The sequence below is a fragment of the Mixophyes fleayi genome, chromosome 6, assembly GCF_038048845.1.
Source record: "Mixophyes fleayi isolate aMixFle1 chromosome 6, aMixFle1.hap1, whole genome shotgun sequence".
NCBI classification, from domain to species: Eukaryota; Metazoa; Chordata; class Amphibia; order Anura; family Limnodynastidae; genus Mixophyes; species Mixophyes fleayi.
This window is the reverse complement of record NC_134407.1, coordinates 225,906,728-225,927,495: the sequence shown is the minus strand read 5'-3', so window position 1 is coordinate 225,927,495 and position 20,768 is coordinate 225,906,728. Positions and strand designations below refer to the sequence as shown.

General features: G+C 52.7%; 2 protein-coding genes across 21 annotated transcripts in view; one reads left to right on the top strand and one right to left on the bottom strand.

Annotated features, from left to right (window-relative positions):
* The window catches only part of LOC142160072 (uncharacterized), a 1,559,230-nt gene that overhangs the window by 803,126 nt on the left and 735,336 nt on the right, over positions 1-20,768 (bottom strand). The gene's annotated exons all lie outside the window — the stretch shown is intronic.
* Positions 1-20,768, top strand: part of LOC142160082 (uncharacterized) — a 215,803-nt gene that overhangs the window by 91,585 nt on the left and 103,450 nt on the right. The gene's annotated exons all lie outside the window — the stretch shown is intronic.

The following is a 20,768-nucleotide window of genomic DNA, read 5'->3' as shown; positions in this document are numbered from 1 at the left end:
TCGGTCACATGATACACAGTGTAGGCGGGGCTGCTGGAAGTCTGTGGTAGTTGGTGCAGAAGTGGCATCATTTCTGTCTGGAAGCTGCTCTGGCACAGGGGGCATGTGTGATGGAAGCTGCAGGGCACAGGGGCATGTGTGATGGAAGCTGCAGGGCACAGGGGGCATGTGTGATGGAAGCTGCAGGGCACAGGGGGGCATGTGTGATGGAAGCTGCTCTGGCACAGGGGGCCATGTGTGATGGAAGCTGCAGGGCACAGGGGGCATGTGTGATGGAAGCTGCTCTGGAACAGGGGGGTATGTGTGATGGAAGCTGCTCTGGCACAGGGGGCATGTGTGATGGAAGCTGCAGGGCACAGGGGGCATGTGTGATGGAAGCTGCTCTGGCACCGGGGGGCATGTGTGATGGAAGCTGCTCTGGCATCGGGGGCATGTGTGATGGAAGCTGCAGGGCACAGGGGGGGGCATGTGTGATGGAAGCTGCTCTGGCACAGGGGACATGTGTGATGGAAGCTGCTCTGGCACAGGGGGCATGTGTGATGGAAGCCGCAGGGCACAGGGGGGCATGTGTGATGGAAGCTGCTCTGGCACCGGGGTGGGGCATGTGTGATGGAAGCTGCACTGGCACCGGGGGGCATGTGTGATGGAAGCTGCTCTGGCACCGGGGGGGGGGCATGTGTGATGGAAGCTGCTCTGGCACCAGGGGGGGGGGGGGTCATGTGTGATGGAAGCTGCTCTGGCACAGGGGGGCATGTGTGATGGAAGCTGCTCTGGCACCGGGGTGGGGCATGTGTGATGGAAGCTGCACTGGCACCGGGGGGCATGTGTGATGGAAGCTGCTCTGGCACCGGGGGGGGGGCATGTGTGATGGAAGCTGCTCTGGCACCAGGGGGGGGGGGCATGTGTGATGGAAGCCGCAGGGCACAGGGGGGGGGTCATGTGTGATGGAAGCTGCTCTGGCACAGGGGGGCATGTGTGATGGAAGCTGCTCTGGCACCGGGGGGCATGTGTGATGGAAGCTGCTCTGGCACAAGGGGCATGTGTGATGGAAGCTGCTCTGGCACAGGGGGCATGTGTGATGGAAGCTGCTCTGGCACGGGGGGGGGGGGGGCATGTGTGATGGAAGCTGCTCTGGCACCGGGGGGGGGCATGTGTGATGGAAGCTGCTCTGGCCCCGGGGGTCGCATGTGTGGTGGAAGCTACTCTGGCACAGGGGGCATGTGTGATGGAAGCTGCTCTGGCACCGGGGGGCATGTGTGATGGATGCCGCAGGGCACAGGGGGCATGTGTGATGGAAGCTGCTCTGGCACCGGGGGGCATGTGTGATGGATGCCGCAGGGCACAGGGGGGGGGCATGTGTGATGGAAGCTGCTCTGGCACAGGGGGGCATGTGTGATGGAAGCTGCGGGGCACAGGGGGGGGCATGTGTGATGGAAGCTGCTCTGGCACAGGGGGCGCATGTGTGATGGAAGCTGCAGGGCACGGGAGGGGCATGTGTGATGGAAGCTGCTCTGGCACCGGGGGGGGGGCATGTGTGATGGAAGCTGCGGGGCACAGGGGGGGGCATGTGTGATGGAAGCCGCAGGGCACAGGGGGCATGTGTGATGGAAGCCGCAGGGCACAGGGGGCATGTGTGATGGAAGCTGCAGGGCACAGGGGGCATGTGTGATGGAAGCTGCAGGGCACGGGGGGGGACATGTGTGATGGAAGCTGCAGGGCACGGGGGGGGGACATGTGTGATGGAAGCTGCAGGGCACAGGGGGCATGTGTGATGGAAGCTGCAGGGGGGCATGTGTGATGGAAGCTGCAGGGGGGGGGGGAGGGGCATGTGTGATGGAAGCTGCTCTGGCACAGGGGGGGCATGTGTGATGGAAGCTGCAGGGCACGGGGGGGGGGGGCATGTGTGATGGAAGCTGCAGGGCACAGGGGGCATGTGTGATGGAAGCTGCAGGGGGCATGTGTGATGGAAGCTGCAGGGCACAGGGGGCATGTGTGATGGAAGCTGCAGGGAAATGAAACATTTTTGCTTGTACTACAGAGCAATGTTTGTTACATACTCCCCAGACTGCTGTAACCTCCATCTTGCTGCAATGATATCTTGGTCACCTACAATATATACAAATAGCCGATGCAGGGATAACCTCTCTACTCTCCATCATTAAATACTGCTCTCATACTGAAATCTTCTTGTTGTCCATTTTAATTATCTTTTCACTACAAACGTACATACCAACCCTCTGCTCACGCTGACATTTTTGTTTTTTCCCCAGCTTACCTCCGCTCTCAGGACTACGACCCTTCTTGAATGCTGCCCCTGGAAATCTTCACAGAATGTCTGTCTGTCAAGTAACGTCTCTAACGGCAGTACCCTGCTGAAAACTCATCTGTTTAACGGACAGTTCACATAGTGCTTGTGACTTCTCCCAGACCTGCGCTCCAGAGGGGACAAGGACACGTTCTGGAGCGGACTGTTATGGATTTTATTTTTGTACAGTGTCCGTTCATCAAGCGATATTAACGAAGGAGAAAGCAATAAACCTAATAGAGACAGTTTATTATTTTATTTCTACTCTCGCACCTGATAATGCCTGATGACATTACCGCGAAGAGTGATAGTTATGTTGTAGCTTGTTATGATGAGGACCAGCAAGTGGGATATATTACCTGATATTGTAAATGGACGTTATCAGACATGTGTGTGCTGTTACATATTTTGTGAGAAATAAATAATGTGATGTAAACAAAACCTACTGAAAGCAGCTCTTTGGTATATTTGAGAGGTAAAAGCTGTAATAAACTAGTTACTTCTATCACTATTAAAATTACTACAATTTTATTGTTGTTTTGCCTGCTCAACTTTCTCAAAAACATCTCAATGTTTAGTATATCAAGTCTGTATTTTACATGTAATGGCTAATGCCAACCAAGGTTCCCCCGCCCCCCAGCAATGGAGGACCCAGGAGGGGGTGACTGATCCAGGCAGCTGCCCGGACCAGCACACTCATGGGGTTATATTTATTAAAGTGCGGCTTTGAAAAAGTGGATATGTTGCCTATAGCAACCAATCAGATTCTAGTTATCCTTTTATTTAGTACATTCTACAAAATGACAGCTAGAATCTGATTGGCAACATCTCCACTATTTGGATTGTTTTATTGAATGTTTACATTTCTTTTAGCCTGACAATCATTATATATTCACAGTTGTTCTGAGTTAAAAATGTCCAAATTTGGGATAAAAAAATGCATCTAGCACCACGTCTATTACACCACATCTGATTTATAAGAAAGGTCCCTGCATAATAAACTTAGTTTTTCACCTATATCAAAAAGAAGTAACTTGTAATGCGATTTGCAATTGATCCATCATAATCCCACCGGCTCTTAGTTGTACAGTGTGCCACTAACTACATCTCTATTCAGTCCAGGTAATTTTAAGTTAGGTGTGTGTGATTCTAAATTTGCCGTGCACAAATATGGTGCACTCTTATTTTCATTGCAAGTTGTGTCCTCCACAATAAGTGCTGAGAGACAAAATCTGTGGCAATGAAAGAAAGATAATTCTGCAAATAATCTTAAGAATAAAGATCCAGTTTTATTGATTACTTGCTGAATTACCTGCCATTAATTGGGTCTAAATCTTCAAGTTATCATTGAGTTGGATGTAACTGTCAACCTTTTCAAAATAATTAGAAGCTTAGCAGGTCTTCCAACACACCCATTAGGTGGCTGCCCAGTGTCGTATTTGTTTTTATATTAAATGTCATTGATATCCATCTAGTGGAAGGCCCAGAACAGGCTCGCCAGGTAAAAGTTCTGCCCAGCGTACACCTACGGGAGGTCCGACAGGGACCCTAACCTCCCTAAAACCTGGACAGGAGCCAACTGGACCATCTCACGTTTGTTTCATCCCAATCGGTGCCGGGGTGTCCGAATACATAACTGGGCAGACAAGCAGAACAATGATTTTTATATATAAGATTTTACTGTGATAGAGCATCCTCAGAATCATTCCTCCTCTTGTCTGCCTTACTTACATTGTTCACCATTCTGCGCTCTTGTTATGATAATTGCTATACCTACTCCCAGTGCCCTTCTTGAGTATGGTTCCAGTAGGATTAAGGATAGGGATGTGGTATCCTAGTACATGGACAGGAGACAATGACTGGGGAGTCACCGGACAAATTGTGGTTAATAATGTAACCCTTGAACAAAAATATACACCATGGGTATATCCAAGTACTTTTTAACATAAAATGGCAATTAACACTAAAATCTGACCATATCCTGGAGGGGTGGTTACGCGTGAGGATGGAGGGGGGCAGGGAATCGTATCATTTGGGTCCCACCCCCATCGATACATTTATGCAGCCGCGTCAATATGACCCAGGTGGCAAAGCCTACATTACGCAGTTTGCTGTGACTCACGTCATGGAGGAACCCATCTTGTCTTCACTGGGAAGTGACAGGATGCGGGAAAACCAACCAGGTACTGCGGGAGATCTATGCAGAATTAGGGAGTCTCCCGGACAATACGGGAGAGTGGGTAAGTATGATTACAACATAACCTAAAGCATCCACTACAAAGAATACAAGTATAAAAGTCAACTCCTGTAAGCAAATCTACATTCTCCAGACATAGAGAATACTAAGTAACACCAAACAAATGAGCTGGCAACTATAATTGTCTTCAAAGTGTGTACATACAGTGTATATACCAGGTAGCTACAGTGAAAGAGATTTAGTTGCAACCGTGTAATAATATATATGATAAACATGAAACAGATAAAACAAATAAAATTGATTTAAGCTAATAATGCTCCCCCTCACATCCTCAGTACAGTGTGCCCACCTCACATCCTCAGTACGGTGTGCCCCCCTCACATCCTCAGAACAGTGTGCCCCCCTCACATCCTCAGTACAGTGTGCCCCCCTCACATCCTCAGAACAGTGTGCCCCCCTCACATCCTCAGTACTGTGTGCCCCCTCACATCCTCAGTACAGTGTGCCCCCCTCACATCCTCAGTACAGTGTGCCCCCCTCACATCCTCAGAACAGTGTGCCCACCTCACATCCTCAGTACAGTGTGCCCCCTCACATCCTCAGCACGGTGTGCCCCCCTCACATCCTCAGTACAGTGTGCCCCCTCACATCCTCAGTACAGTGTGCCCCCCTCACATCCTCAGAACTGTGTGCCCACCTCACATCCTCAGTACAGTGTGCCCCCCTCACATTCTCAGTACAGTGTGCCCCCCTCACATCCTCAGTACAGTGTGCCCCCCTCACATCGTCAGTACAGTGTGCCCACCTCACATCCTCAGTACAGTGTGCCCACCTCATATCCTCAGTACAGTATGCCCACCTCACATCCTCAGTACAGTGTGCCCATCTCACCTCCTCAGTACAGTGTGCCCCCTCACATCCTCAGTACAGTGTGCCCCCCTCACATCCTCAGTACAGTGTGCCCCCCTCACATCCTCAGTACAGTGTGCTCCCTCACATCCTCGGTACAGTGTGCTCCCTCACATCCTCAGTACAGTGTGCACACCTCACATCCTCAGTACAGTGTGCCCACCTCACATCCTCAGTACAGTGTGCCCACCTCACATCCTCAGTACAGTGTGCCCCCTCACATCCTCAGTACAGTGTGCCCCCTCACATCCTCAGTACAGTGTGCCCCCCTCACATCCTCAGTACAGTGTGCACACCTCACATGCTCAGTACAGTGTGCCCCCCTCACATTCTCAGTACAGTGTGCCCCCCTCACATCCTCAGTACAGTGTGCCCCCCTCACATCCTCAGTACAGTGTGCCCCCTCACATCCTCAGTACAGTGTGCCCACCTCACATCCTCAGTACAGTGTGCCTATCTCACCTCCTCAGTACAGTGTGCCCATCTCACATCCTCAGTACAGTGTGCCCATCTCACCTCCTCAGTACAGTGTGCCCCCCTCACATCCTCAGTACAGTGTGCCCCCTCACATCCTCAGTACAGTGTGCCCACCTCACATCCTCAGTACAGTGTGCCTATCTCACCTCCTCAGTACAGTGTGCCCACCTCACATCCTCAGTACAGTGTGCCCATCTCACCTCCTCAGTACAGTGTGCCCCCTCACATCCTCAGTACAGTGTGCCCATCTCACCTCCTCAGTACAGTGTGCCCATCTCACCTCCTCAGTACAGTGTGCCCCCCTCACATCCTCAGTACAGTGTGCCCACCTCACATCCTCAGTACAGTGTGCCCCCTCACATCCTCAGTACAGTGTGCCCCCCTCACATCCTCAGTACAGTGTGCCCCCCCTCACATCCTCAGTACAGTGTGCCCATCTCACCTCCTCAGTACAGTGTGCCCCCCCTCACATCCTCAGTACAGTGTGCCCACCTCACATCCTCAGTACAGTGTGCCCCCTCACATCCTCAGTACAGTGTGCCCCCCTCACATCCTCAGTACAGTGTGCCCCCCCTCACATCCTCAGTACAGTGTGCCCATCTCACCTCCTCAGTACAGTGTGCCCCCCCTCACATCCTCAGTACAGTGTGCCCCCCTCACATCCTCAGTACAGTGTGTCCATCTCACCTCCTCAGTACAGTGTGCCCATCTCACCTCCTCAGTACAGTGTGCTCCCTCACATCCTCAGTACAGTGTGCCCCCTCACATCCTCAGTACAGTGTGCCCCCCTCACATCATCAGTACAGTGTGCCCCCCTCACATCCTCAGTACAGTGTGCCCCCCTCACATCCTCAGTACAGTGTGCACACCTCACATCCTCAGTACAGTGTGCCCATCTCACCTCCTCAGTACAGTGTGCCCCCCTCACATCCTCAGTACAGTGTGCACACCTCACATCCTCAGTACAGTGTGCCCCCCTCACATGCTTAGTACAGTGTGCCCCCCTCACATCCTCAGTAGTGTGCCCCCCTCACATCCTCAGTACAGTGTGCCCATCTCACCTCCTCAGTACAGTGTGCCCATCTCACCTCCTCAGTACAGTGTGCCCCCCTCACATCCTCAGTACAGTGTGCCCACCTCACATCCTCAGTACAGTGTGCCCCCCTCACATCCTCAGTACAGTGTGCTCCCTTATATCCTCAGTACAGTGTGCCCCCTCACATCCTCAGTACAGTGTGCCCCCCTCACATCCTCAGTACAGTGTGCCCATCTCACCTCCTCAGTACAGTGTGCTCCCTTATATCCTCAGTACAGTGTGCCCCCCTCACATCCTCAGTACAGTGTGCTCCCTTATATCCTCAGTACAGTGTGCCCCCCTCACATCCTCAGTACAGTGTGCCCCCCTCACATCCTCAGCACAGTGTGCCCATCTCACCTCCTCAGTACAGTGTGCCCACCTCACATCCTCAGTACAGTGTGCCCCCCTCACATCCTCAGCACAGTGTGCCCATCTCACCTCAGTACAGTGTACCCCCCCTCACATCCTCAGTACAGTGTGCCCCCCTCACATCCTCAGTACAGTGTGCCCCCCTCACATCCTCAGTACAGTGTGCCCATCTCACCTCCTCAGTACAGTGTGCCCATCTCACCTCCTCAGTACAGTGTGCCCCCCTCACATCCTCAGTACAGTGTGCCCCCCTCACATCCTCAGTACAGTGTGCCCCCCTCACATCCTCAGTACAGTGTGCCCATCTCACCTCCTCAGTACAGTGTGCCCCCCTCACATCCTCAGTACAGTGTGCCCCCCTCACATCCTCAGTACAGTGTGCCCCCCTCACATCCTCAGTACAGTGTGCCCATCTCACCTCCTCAGTACAGTGTGCCCACCTCCCATCCTCAGTACAGTGTGCCCCCCTCACATCCTCAGTACAGTGTGCCCCCCTCACATCCTCAGTACAGTGTGCCCATCTCACCTCCTCAGTACAGTGTGCCCATCTCACCTCCTCAGTACAGTGTGCCCACCTCACATCCTCAGTACAGTGTGCCCACCTCACATCCTCAGTACAGTGTGCCCCCCTCACATCCTCAGTACAGTGTGCCCATCTCACCTCCTCAGTACAGTGTGCCCATCTCACCTCCTCAGTACAGTGTGCCCCCCCTCACATCCTCAGTACAGTGTGTCCCCCTCACATCCTCAGTACAGTGTGTTCCCTCACATCCTCAGTACAGTGTGCTCCCTCACATCCTCAGTACAGTGTGCCCACCTCACATCCTCAGTACAGTATGCCCATCTCACCTCCTCAGTACAGTGTGCCCATCTCACATCCTCAGTACAGTGTGCCCATCTCACCTCCTCAGTACAGTGTGCCTATCTCACCTCCTCAGTACAGTGTGCCTATCTCACCTCCTCAGTACAGTGTGCCCACCTCACATCCTCAGTACAGTGTGCCCATCTCACCTCCTCAGTACAGTGTGCCCCCCTCACATCCTCAGTACAGTGTGCCCATCTCACCTCCTCAGTACAGTGTGCCCATCTCCTCAGTACAGTGTGCCCCCCTCACATCCTCAGTAGTGTGCCCCCCTCACATCCTCAGTACAGTGTGCCCCCCTCACATCCTCAGTACAGTGTGCCCACCTCACATCCTCAGTACAGTGTGCCCCCCTCACATCCTCAGTACAGTGTGCCCACCTCACATCCTCAGTACAGTGTGCCCACCTCACATCCTCAGTACAGTGTGCTCCCTTATATCCTCAGTACAGTGTGCCCATCTCACCTCCTCAGTAGTGTGCCCATCTCACCTCCTCAGTACAGTGTGCCCCCCCTCACATCCTCAGTACAGTGTGCCCACCTCACATCCTCAGTACAGTGTGCCCATCTCACCTCCTCAGTACAGTGTGCCCATCTCACCTCCTCAGTAGTGTGCCCATCTCACCTCCTCAGTACAGTGTGCCCCCCCTCACATCCTCAGTACAGTGTGCCCATCTCACATCCTCAGTACAGTGTGCCCATCTCACCTCCTCAGTACAGTGTGCCTATCTCACCTCCTCAGTACAGTGTGCCTATCTCACCTCCTCAGTACAGTGTGCCCACCTCACATCCTCAGTACAGTGTGCCCATCTCACCTCCTCAGTACAGTGTGCCCCCCTCACATCCTCAGTACAGTGTGCCCATCTCACCTCCTCAGTACAGTGTGCCCATCTCCTCAGTACAGTGTGCCCCCCTCACATCCTCAGTAGTGTGCCCCCCTCACATCCTCAGTACAGTGTGCCCCCCTCACATCCTCAGTACAGTGTGCCCACCTCACATCCTCAGTACAGTGTGCCCCCCTCACATCCTCAGTACAGTGTGCCCACCTCACATCCTCAGTACAGTGTGCCCACCTCACATCCTCAGTACAGTGTGCTCCCTTATATCCTCAGTACAGTGTGCCCATCTCACCTCCTCAGTAGTGTGCCCATCTCACCTCCTCAGTACAGTGTGCCCCCCCTCACATCCTCAGTACAGTGTGCCCCCTCACATCCTTAGTACAGTGTGCCCATCTCACCTCCTCAGTACAGTGTGCTCCCTTATATCCTCAGTACAGTGTGCCCATCTCACCTCCTCAGTAGTGTGCCCATCTCACCTCCTCAGTACAGTGTGCCCCCCCCTCACATCCTCAGTACAGTGTGCCCCCCTCACATCCTTAGTACAGTGTGCCCATCTCACCTCCTCAGTACAGTGTGCTCCCTTATATCCTCAGTACAGTGTGCCCCCCTCACATCCTCAGTACAGTGTGCCCACCTCACCTCCTCAGTACAGTGTGCTCCCTTATATCCTCAGTACAGTGTGCCCCCCTCACATCCTCAGTACAGTGTGCTCCCTCACATCCTCAGTACAGTGTGCCCACCTCACATCCTCAGTACAGTGTGCTCCCTCACATCCTCAGTACAGTGTGCCCATCTCACCTCCTCAGTACAGTGTGCCCCCCTCACATCCTCGGTACAGTGTGCCCCCCTCATATCCTCAGTACAGTGTGCCCCCTCACATCCTCAATACAGTGTGCCCATCTCACCTCCTCAGTACAGTGTGCCCCCCTCACATCCTCAGTACAGTGTGCCCCCCTCACATCCTCAGTACAGTGTGCTCCCTCACATCCTCAGTACAGTGTGCCCACCTCACATCCTCAGTACAGTGTGCCCCCCTCACATCCTCAGTACAGTGTGCTCCCTCACATCCTCAGTACAGTGTGCCCATCTCACCTCCTCAGTACAGTGTGCCCCCCTCACATCCTCAGTACAGTGTGCCCCCCTCACATCCTCAGTACAGTGTGCCCATCTCACATCCTCAGTACAGTGTGCCCATCTCACCTCCTCAGTACAGTGTGCCTATCTCACCTCCTCAGTACAGTGTGCCTATCTCACCTCCTCAGTACAGTGTGCCCACCTCACATCCTCAGTACAGTGTGCCCATCTCACCTCCTCAGTACAGTGTGCCCCCCTCACATCCTCAGTACAGTGTGCCCATCTCACCTCCTCAGTACAGTGTGCCCATCTCCTCAGTACAGTGTGCCCCCCTCACATCCTCAGTAGTGTGCCCCCCTCACATCCTCAGTACAGTGTGCCCCCCTCACATCCTCAGTACAGTGTGCCCACCTCACATCCTCAGTACAGTGTGCCCCCCTCACATCCTCAGTACAGTGTGCCCACCTCACATCCTCAGTACAGTGTGCCCACCTCACATCCTCAGTACAGTGTGCTCCCTTATATCCTCAGTACAGTGTGCCCATCTCACCTCCTCAGTAGTGTGCCCATCTCACCTCCTCAGTACAGTGTGCCCCCCCTCACATCCTCAGTACAGTGTGCCCCCTCACATCCTTAGTACAGTGTGCCCATCTCACCTCCTCAGTACAGTGTGCTCCCTTATATCCTCAGTACAGTGTGCCCATCTCACCTCCTCAGTAGTGTGCCCATCTCACCTCCTCAGTACAGTGTGCCCCCCCCTCACATCCTCAGTACAGTGTGCCCCCTCACATCCTTAGTACAGTGTGCCCATCTCACCTCCTCAGTACAGTGTGCTCCCTTATATCCTCAGTACAGTGTGCCCCCCTCACATCCTCAGTACAGTGTGCCCACCTCACCTCCTCAGTACAGTGTGCTCCCTTATATCCTCAGTACAGTGTGCCCCCCTCACATCCTCAGTACAGTGTGCTCCCTCACATCCTCAGTACAGTGTGCCCACCTCACATCCTCAGTACAGTGTGCTCCCTCACATCCTCAGTACAGTGTGCCCATCTCACCTCCTCAGTACAGTGTGCCCCCCTCACATCCTCGGTACAGTGTGCCCCCCTCATATCCTCAGTACAGTGTGCCCCCTCACATCCTCAATACAGTGTGCCCATCTCACCTCCTCAGTACAGTGTGCCCCCCTCACATCCTCAGTACAGTGTGCCCCCCTCACATCCTCAGTACAGTGTGCTCCCTCACATCCTCAGTACAGTGTGCCCCCCTCACATCCTCAGTACAGTGTGCCCATCTCACCTCCTCAGTACAGTGTGCCCATCTCCTCAGTACAGTGTGCCCCCCTCACATCCTCAGTAGTGTGCCCCCCTCACATCCTCAGTACAGTGTGCCCCCCTCACATCCTCAGTACAGTGTGCCCACCTCACATCCTCAGTACAGTGTGCCCCCCTCACATCCTCAGTACAGTGTGCCCACCTCACATCCTCAGTACAGTGTGCCCACCTCACATCCTCAGTACAGTGTGCTCCCTTATATCCTCAGTACAGTGTGCCCATCTCACCTCCTCAGTAGTGTGCCCATCTCACCTCCTCAGTACAGTGTGCCCCCCCTCACATCCTCAGTACAGTGTGCCCCCTCACATCCTTAGTACAGTGTGCCCATCTCACCTCCTCAGTACAATGTGCTCCCTTATATCCTCAGTACAGTGTGCCCATCTCACCTCCTCAGTAGTGTGCCCATCTCACCTCCTCAGTACAGTGTGCCCCCCCCTCACATCCTCAGTACAGTGTGCCCCCCTCACATCCTTAGTACAGTGTGCCCATCTCACCTCCTCAGTACAGTGTGCTCCCTTATATCCTCAGTACAGTGTGCCCCCCTCACATCCTCAGTACAGTGTGCCCACCTCACCTCCTCAGTACAGTGTGCTCCCTTATATCCTCAGTACAGTGTGCCCCCCTCACATCCTCAGTACAGTGTGCTCCCTCACATCCTCAGTACAGTGTGCCCACCTCACATCCTCAGTACAGTGTGCTCCCTCACATCCTCAGTACAGTGTGCCCATCTCACCTCCTCAGTACAGTGTGCCCCCCTCACATCCTCGGTACAGTGTGCCCCCCTCATATCCTCAGTACAGTGTGCCCCCTCACATCCTCAATACAGTGTGCCCATCTCACCTCCTCAGTACAGTGTGCCCCCCTCACATCCTCAGTACAGTGTGCCCCCCTCACATCCTCAGTACAGTGTGCTCCCTCACATCCTCAGTACAGTGTGCCCACCTCACATCCTCAGTACAGTGTGCCCCCCTCACATCCTCAGTACAGTGTGCTCCCTCACATCCTCAGTACAGTGTGCCCATCTCACCTCCTCAGTACAGTGTGCCCCCCTCACATCCTCAGTACAGTGTGCCCCCCTCACATCCTCAGTACAGTGTGCCCCCCTCACATCCTCAGTACAGTGTGCTCCCTCACATCCTCAGTACAGTGTGCCCCCTTATATCCTCAGTACAGTGTGCCCACCTCACATCCTCAGTACAGTGTGCCCCCCTCACATCCTCAGTACAGTGTGCTCCCTCACATCCTCAGTACAGTGTGCCCACCTCACATCCTCAGTACAGTGTGCCCCCCTCACATCCTCAGTACAGTGTGCTCCCTCACATCCTCAGTACAGTGTGCCCATCTCACCTCCTCAGTACAGTGTGCCCCCCTCACATCCTCAGTACAGTGTGCCCCCCTCACATCCTCAGTACAGTGTGCTCCCTCACATCCTCAGTACAGTGTGCCCACCTCACATCCTCAGTACAGTGTGCTCCCTCACATCCTCAGTACAGTGTGCCCATCTCACCTCCTCAGTACAGTGTGCCCCCCTCACATCCTCAGTACAGTGTGCCCATCTCACCTCCTCAGTACAGTGTGCCCATCTCCTCAGTACAGTGTGCCCCCCTCACATCCTCAGTAGTGTGCCCCCCTCACATCCTCAGTACAGTGTGCCCCCCTCACATCCTCAGTACAGTGTGCCCACCTCACATCCTCAGTACAGTGTGCCCCCCTCACATCCTCAGTACAGTGTGCCCACCTCACATCCTCAGTACAGTGTGCCCACCTCACATCCTCAGTACAGTGTGCTCCCTTATATCCTCAGTACAGTGTGCCCATCTCACCTCCTCAGTAGTGTGCCCATCTCACCTCCTCAGTACAGTGTGCCCCCCCTTACACCCTCAGTACAGTGTGCCCCCCTCACATCCTTAGTACAGTGTGCCCATCTCACCTCCTCAGTACAGTGTGCTCCCTTATATCCTCAGTACAGTGTGCCCCCCTCACATCCTCAGTACAGTGTGCCCACCTCACATCCTCAGTACAATGTGCTCCCTTATATCCTCAGTACAGTGTGCCCATCTCACCTCCTCAGTACAGTGTGCCCATCTCACCTCCTCAGTACAGTGTGCCCCCCTCACATCCTCAGTACAGTGTGCCCACCTCACCTCCTCAGTACAGTGTGCTCCCTTATATCCTCAGTACAGTGTGCCCCCCTCACATCCTCAGTACAGTGTGCTCCCTCACATCCTCAGTACAGTGTGCCCACCTCACATCCTCAGTACAGTGTGCTCCCTCACATCCTCAGTACAGTGTGCCCACCTCACCTCCTCAGTACAGTGTGCCCATCTCACCTCCTCAGTAGTGTGCCCATCTCACCTCCTCAGTACAGTGTGCCCACCTCCCATCCTCAGTACAGTGTGCCCCCCTCACATCCTCAGTACAGTGTGCCCCCCTCACATCCTCAGTACAGTGTGCCCCCCTCACATCCTCAGTACAGTGTGCCCACCTCACCTCCTCAGTACAGTGTGCTCCCTTATATCCTCAGTACAGTGTGCCCCCCTCACATCCTCAGTACAGTGTGCTCCCTCACATCCTCAGTACAGTGTGCCCACCTCACATCCTCAGTACAGTGTGCTCCCTCACATCCTCAGTACAGTGTGCCCACCTCACCTCCTCAGTACAGTGTGCTCCCCTCACATCCTCAGTACAGTGTGCCCCCTCACATCCTCAGTACAGTGTGCTCCCTCACATCCTCAGTACAGTGTGCTCCCCTCACATCCTCAGTACAGTGTGCCCACCTCACATCCTCAGTACAGTGTGCTCCCTTATATCCTCAGTACAGTGTGCCCATCTCACCTCCTCAGTAGTGTGCCCATCTCACCTCCTCAGTACAGTGTGCCCCCCCTCACATCCTCAGTACAGTGTGCCCCCCTCACATCCTTAGTACAGTGTGCCCATCTCACCTCCTCAGTACAGTGTGCTCCCTTATATCCTCAGTACAGTGTGCCCCCCTCACATCCTCAGTACAGTGTGCCCACCTCACCTCCTCAGTACAGTGTGCTCCCTTATATCCTCAGTACAGTGTGCCCCCCTCACATCCTCAGTACAGTGTGCTCCCTCACATCCTCAGTACAGTGTGCCCACCTCACATCCTCAGTACAGTGTGCTCCCTCACATCCTCAGTACAGTGTGCCCACCTCACCTCCTCAGTACAGTGTGCTCCCCTCACATCCTCAGTACAGTGTGCCCCCTCACATCCTCAGTACAGTGTGCTCCCTCACATCCTCAGTACAGTGTGCTCCCCTCACATCCTCAGTACAGTGTGCTCCCTCACATTCTCAGTACAGTGTGCCCCCCTCACATCCTCAGTACAGTGTGCCCACCTCACATCCTCAGTACAATGTGCTCCCTTATATCCTCAGTACAGTGTGCCCATCTCACCTCCTCAGTACAGTGTGCCCATCTCACCTCCTCAGTACAGTGTGCCCCCTCACATCCTCAGTACAGTATGCCCACCTCACATCCTCAGTACAGTGTGCCCCCCTCACATCCTCAGTACAGTGTGCTCCCTCACATCCTCAGTACAGTGTGCCCACCTCACATCCTCAGTACAGTGTGCTCCCTCACATCCTCAGTACAGTGTGCCCACCTCACCTCCTCAGTACAGTGTGCTCCCCTCACATCCTCAGTACAGTGTGCCCCCTCACATCCTCAGTACAGTGTGCTCCCTCACATTCTCAGTACAGTGTGCCCCCCTCAAGTCCTCAGTACAGTGTGCCCCCCTCACATCCTCAGTACAGTGTGCCCCCCTCACATCCTCAGTACAGTGTGCCCACCTCACATCCTCAGTACAATGTGCTCCCTTATATCCTCAGTACAGTGTGCCCATCTCACCTCCTCAGTACAGTGTGCCCATCTCACCTCCTCAGTACAGTGTGCCCCCTCACATCCTCAGTACAGTATGCCCACCTCACATCCTCAGTACAGTGTGCCCCCCTCACATCCTCAGTACAGTGTGCCCCCCCTATACAGTCAAGTCCATAAATATTGGGACATCAACACAATTCTCATATTTTGGGCTCTGTACACCACCACAATGGATTTGAAATGAAACTAACAAGATGTGCTTTACTGCAGACTTTCAGCTTTAATTTAAGAGTATTTACATCCAAATCAGGTGAACGGTGTAGGAATTACAAGGGTTTCTACATGTGCCTCACACTTTTTAAGGGACCAAAAGTAATGGGACAATCGACTGAAAACCTATTTCATGGACATGTGTGGGCTATTCCCTCATTATTTCATCATAAATTAAGCAGGTAAAAGGTCTGGAGTTGATTCTAGGTTTGGCATTTGCATTTGGAATCTGTTGCTGTCGACTCTCAATATGAGATCCAAAGAGCTGTCACTATCAGTGAAGCAAGCCATATTTAGATGTTGCAGTGCTAGCTGGGACAGGGTCTGGGTTACCCCCTGCCAACATGAATGTCAGAATCTGTATTAAAAGAGCCCTGTTTGACCATGTAATGTATCATTCCATCTGTAACTTCTGGAAAGATCGCTAGTACCACAAACTGCCGTGTAACTGTCCTTATTAGGAATACTTGAGCTAATAAAATATCAGTGCTTCAAGATCCTGCTTTGCCGCCTACTTACCTGCTGTAAATTCCTGTGAGCTACAGACTAGACCAATCTAATCCGTTATCTGGCCGTTCAGAGGTTGGGACCCATTATCTAGTACCGACGCTCTGCCTGCTACCCTGCAGCTATGGCCAGTGTGATAGGTCAGGGGAACCATCCACAGCAACCCTGATCTAAAGGAAGAGGTCAGGTGCCCAGCAAGGGAGTACACTAACTGCGAGAGTTACCCAGAAGGAAGCGGTTTTAGGTGCCGGCGAAGGAGACTAGTGGTGGAAGCAGGCCCCTCCTACTGTGGTTAGAGGGGCGCATTTAGGTCAAAGAAGGGGAACGGTGGCAAGGCAGGCCCAGCCGGTCCACAGCCACACGGATAGTGTGGCATAGGAGGTCCATTCTGTCTCAATAAGTACATAGTGAGAGGAGAACAAAGAGCACAGGGAGGGAGAATACACATGAGAGCAGGAGGGGTAAAGACACGGGGAGAGAATAAGTGGCACAGGGGCGGGAGAACAGAAGGGTAAAGACATGGGGAGAGGAGAACAGGGGACACAAGTAGGACGGAGAGTACACAGGATAACAGAAGACTTCGGCAAATTGGGAAGTGTTTATCTCTCTGGTCCCTCTGGAATCACGCTTGTGCATGTGAGACAATCCGTTGAACGTATTATACTACATTGTCCATTTTTTTTCTTTTTCTCTTTTAGGAAAATTCCAGAGCGAGACATCTAGGAACCACCCAAACAGAAGGATATTGATTTCTATATATATTGTGGACTATGGGACTAGATTTAACTATTGCCTTTATATACTGATCTTGGGCAATTGTTCACATACAGTTGGAGTGAAGTTTTGTGAAGTGCCACCTATTTGTTGTATTTTCATTAATGTATTATCCACGATATACATAGTGTTTTTGTTTTCCAGCATTTGATATAGCAACTCTACATAACATCAGTAGATCTCTATGTATTGAGGGGTCAGTGTTAGGCTAACAGTCTGATCACCAACCCACAGAAGTAGATGACGGAGGTCTTCACCTATAGAAGCCGCCTTTCCCTTAGAGCGTGATGTGCTCACCGGTACTCAGATTCCCCCAGGACTTAACTCCAGGTGTAGTGTGGGTTGATAATAGTGGCCAGGAGGCTGGATAGAAAGCAGCGGATAGTCAGACGGTAGTCGAGGTCAAGGGCCACAGGCAAGCAGGGTAGTCAATAAACATGCGAAAGGTCAGGGTCACAGGCAAGGTACAGGCCAAAGGGTCATGAGCAAACAGGCAAAAGTCCTAGGTCCAGGCAGAGGTCATACACAGAGAATCTAATAGAGTATCCACAGGACAGGGTACAATCAAACAGGTGCAGGTCAGCAAGACCGGGTCAGAAGCGCTATAACTGGCAGGGCGGATAAGCCCTCCCTGCCTTAAATACACAAACCAACCCTAAGCAATGATACTCATGCCCAGCATAATGGCAGTAATAGCCCTATTAATCAGCCCACAGGCTGAGAGACAATTAGCGCATGCGCCCGGCTGTATTATATGCCGGGGCACGCTGTAACATACACATGACGTCCGGCCATTGCCTTGGCAACAGTCGGACCATCTGCAGGAAGTGACATCCCGGTCATCAGGGAGACGCCGGGACGCCAGGCAGGGCCAGAGCTGAGTCGCGGCGGTGCCCATGACCACCGCGGCTCCTACCAATACACCCCACATGAGAAGGGGTTAAGGAACCCTGACACCCAGGTTTCCTAGGAAATTTTTTGAATTTTGAAGAATTCCTTCAAATGGCTCTTAGCATGGAGTCGCCTTTCGCCGGAATCCAGGACCGCTACTCCAAACCACGATTCTTCCATTGGACCATGAAGTGGACTTGACCCTGCACTCTCTTGGAGTCAAGAATTTTCTGGATGACATATTTCCGAGATTCGTTCCCATCCAATACACGAGTACTTGAAGGCTGAGATTGGTTTGGGCACACCTGTCACACGCCGGACTCCCGCTGTCTCCCGGGAGCCGGCGTGTGTGTCCGCTGACCCCGGAGGCCTTCCCCACCAGGATCCCTCCTTTTAAGTTAAAATCCACTTACCAGGGTCCACGCTGCTGCAGCCATCCAGCGCTGTCTCTCCCCTTCTTCCGTTCGGCGCTCAGAGGTTCTGCGCATGCGCAGAGCTGTCTGATTGTTTTCTGTACTCTCACTGCCCTCTATTGGCTGCCTAATAGGAACTGCACTATATCTACCCCCTCTGACCAGAACTCAATGCTGGTTCTTTCAGTCAGTCCCTGACTTTAGGATTGGAAACAGCTCCTGTGTTTTTGCTATTCTCCAAGTTCCCAAGCTGCATCTCTCCGAGGAATTTACCTATAGGTGACTACGCTACTGAGATTCCAGTAAAAGCACTTCTAAGCGGCAACACTACTCGTTTCTGCAAACCAGCTCCCAAGTGACTACGTCGCTGAACATTCCTGCTAAATTCCCTCTCCCAAGTGGCAACGCTGCCAAACTTCCCGGCTAATCGCCACTATCAAGTGACAGGACTACTCCTATCTGATTCTACGCTCCTTCTGTTGTGGTTCACTGAGAACTTCCCTAGGGGACCGCGACCTGCAAGTGGAAGCCGCAAAAGCCCATATTCCCTTGCGGGAATCACTGGTAAACACCTTTCACTTGTTAGACTCCGCGCCCCTAGCTGAAGTAACGTCAATCTCGGCTGAACTATCAGGATCCAGTTGAAGTCTCTCGGGTATTGTGACATTAAGAACAAGCCATGTCAGATCCTGATAGAGAACCTTCCGCCAAGGATATGCTTCAACACTTGGTTGGAAGAGTGGAGCGTCAGGATGCAGTTCAGATGCAACTTTTACAATGTCTGCAAACTCTGGCTACCCGTTTAGACGCAATACAGAAGGCCACGCCTCAGCCGGCTGCTCAAACACAACCACAAGCAGCCGAGGATCCTCCTGCAGCCGCTTCCTCTCTGCGTTTGCCTACACCCTCCAAATTTGATGGTGACCCTAACACTTGCCGTGGGTTTTTAAATCAGTGCTCCATCCAATTCGAGTTATTACCTCAGAATTTGCCTACTTCCAGGTCAAAAGTGGCTTATATGGTCTCCCTCCTATCCGGACAAGCTCTGGCATGGGCCTCTCCTCTTTGGGAGCGTAATGACGTTTTACTTTGTCTTTAATTATTATTACTTTTATTTGTTTTATTACTTAGTTTATTTCACTACTACTACTAGCCCCCTTCCCTGTTCCACTTTATTCCTCCCTCTCGCTCCATCAACCCTGTCAATCTCATCCATGTCACTCCACTTCCCTCCCTCTCCTTCTCCTGTGCCTTCTGGAACTCCAGATCCATCTGTAACAAACTGGCCCCTAGCCACGACCTATTAATCTTCAACTCTCTTAACCTTCTTTATATTACCCAAACCTGACTCTCTTCTGCTGACACTGCTTCCCCTGCTGCTCTCTCCCATGGGGGCTTTCCTTCACCAGACTGGATGACTGTCCAGGTGGTGTAGGCCTCCTCCTATCCTCTAACTGCACATTTTGGTTCATTCCCACTGAGGCTTCCCTCTCGCTCTGCTCCTTCAAAGTCAATTCTATCCACCTCCTTTTCCCCATCCAGCTCCATGTCTCTGTCATCTACCGCCCCCTGGCCCCACTTCCCTTTTCTCGACAACTTTGCAGCCTGGCTTCCCCACTACCTTTCCTCTGACCTCCACTCCATCATACTTTAAGACTTTAACATCCCTATTAATAACCCCTCTGCTTCCATCAAACTTCTCGCCCTTTCTTCCTCCCTTGGCCTCACTCAGTGGACCTCATCCTCAACCCACTGCCTTGGCCACTCCCTTGACCTCGTCTTCTCTCATCTATGTGCTCTTTCAGACTTCTATAACTCTCCCTTCCCACTCTCTGACCACCATGTCTTCTCCTTCAATCTGTCCTTTTCCCCCCTGCTTAAAACTACAATCACTAGATGCAAATTTGATGCTCTTGACCCTACTTCTTTTTCCTCCTTTCTTGAAACTCTGCTCTCCCCTCTTCCCTCCCTGGTCTGCCCTGACCAAGTGACCTCTCTATAATCACCCCATCACCACTGCCCTGGACACTGGACACTGTCACCCCTGCTGCTTTTGTCCGCCGCTGCTGATTAATTCTCTGGCACTCCAAATTGACCCGCTCCCTTCAGAAGTGCAATCGGTCCCTGGCTGACTTCATTCATTTTAAGTTTATCCACTCTTCCTACTGCTCTGCCCTCTCTCTCGCTAAACAATCTTGATGCCCCTCATTTTTTCTCAGTCCTTTAATCTCCGCCATTTCTTTGCCATGTTCACCTCTCCCTCTACAATCCCATTCTCCCTCTCTGCTACAGACTTCGTCTCCTTTTAATACTCCAAAATTGAGACCATCAGACTTGACATCTCCTCTCTTCCCTCTGCTGCCACCCTCTTCGCTCCACCTTCCTCCAACAACCAACACCGGTGCTCCTTCCGCTCTACTACAGGTGACGAAGTCCACTCCCTCATTTTTTTCTCTCCCCATCTACCTGCCACCTGGATCCCCCGACCCCCTCTCACCTTCGCTTCCTCTCCCCCACTATTCTGCTTCTATTAAGCTCACCTCTTCAACCTGTCTCTCTCAACGGCATCGTCCCCTCCTCCATTAAGCATGCCGTTATCTCTCCCATTCTAAAAAACTTAATCTTGA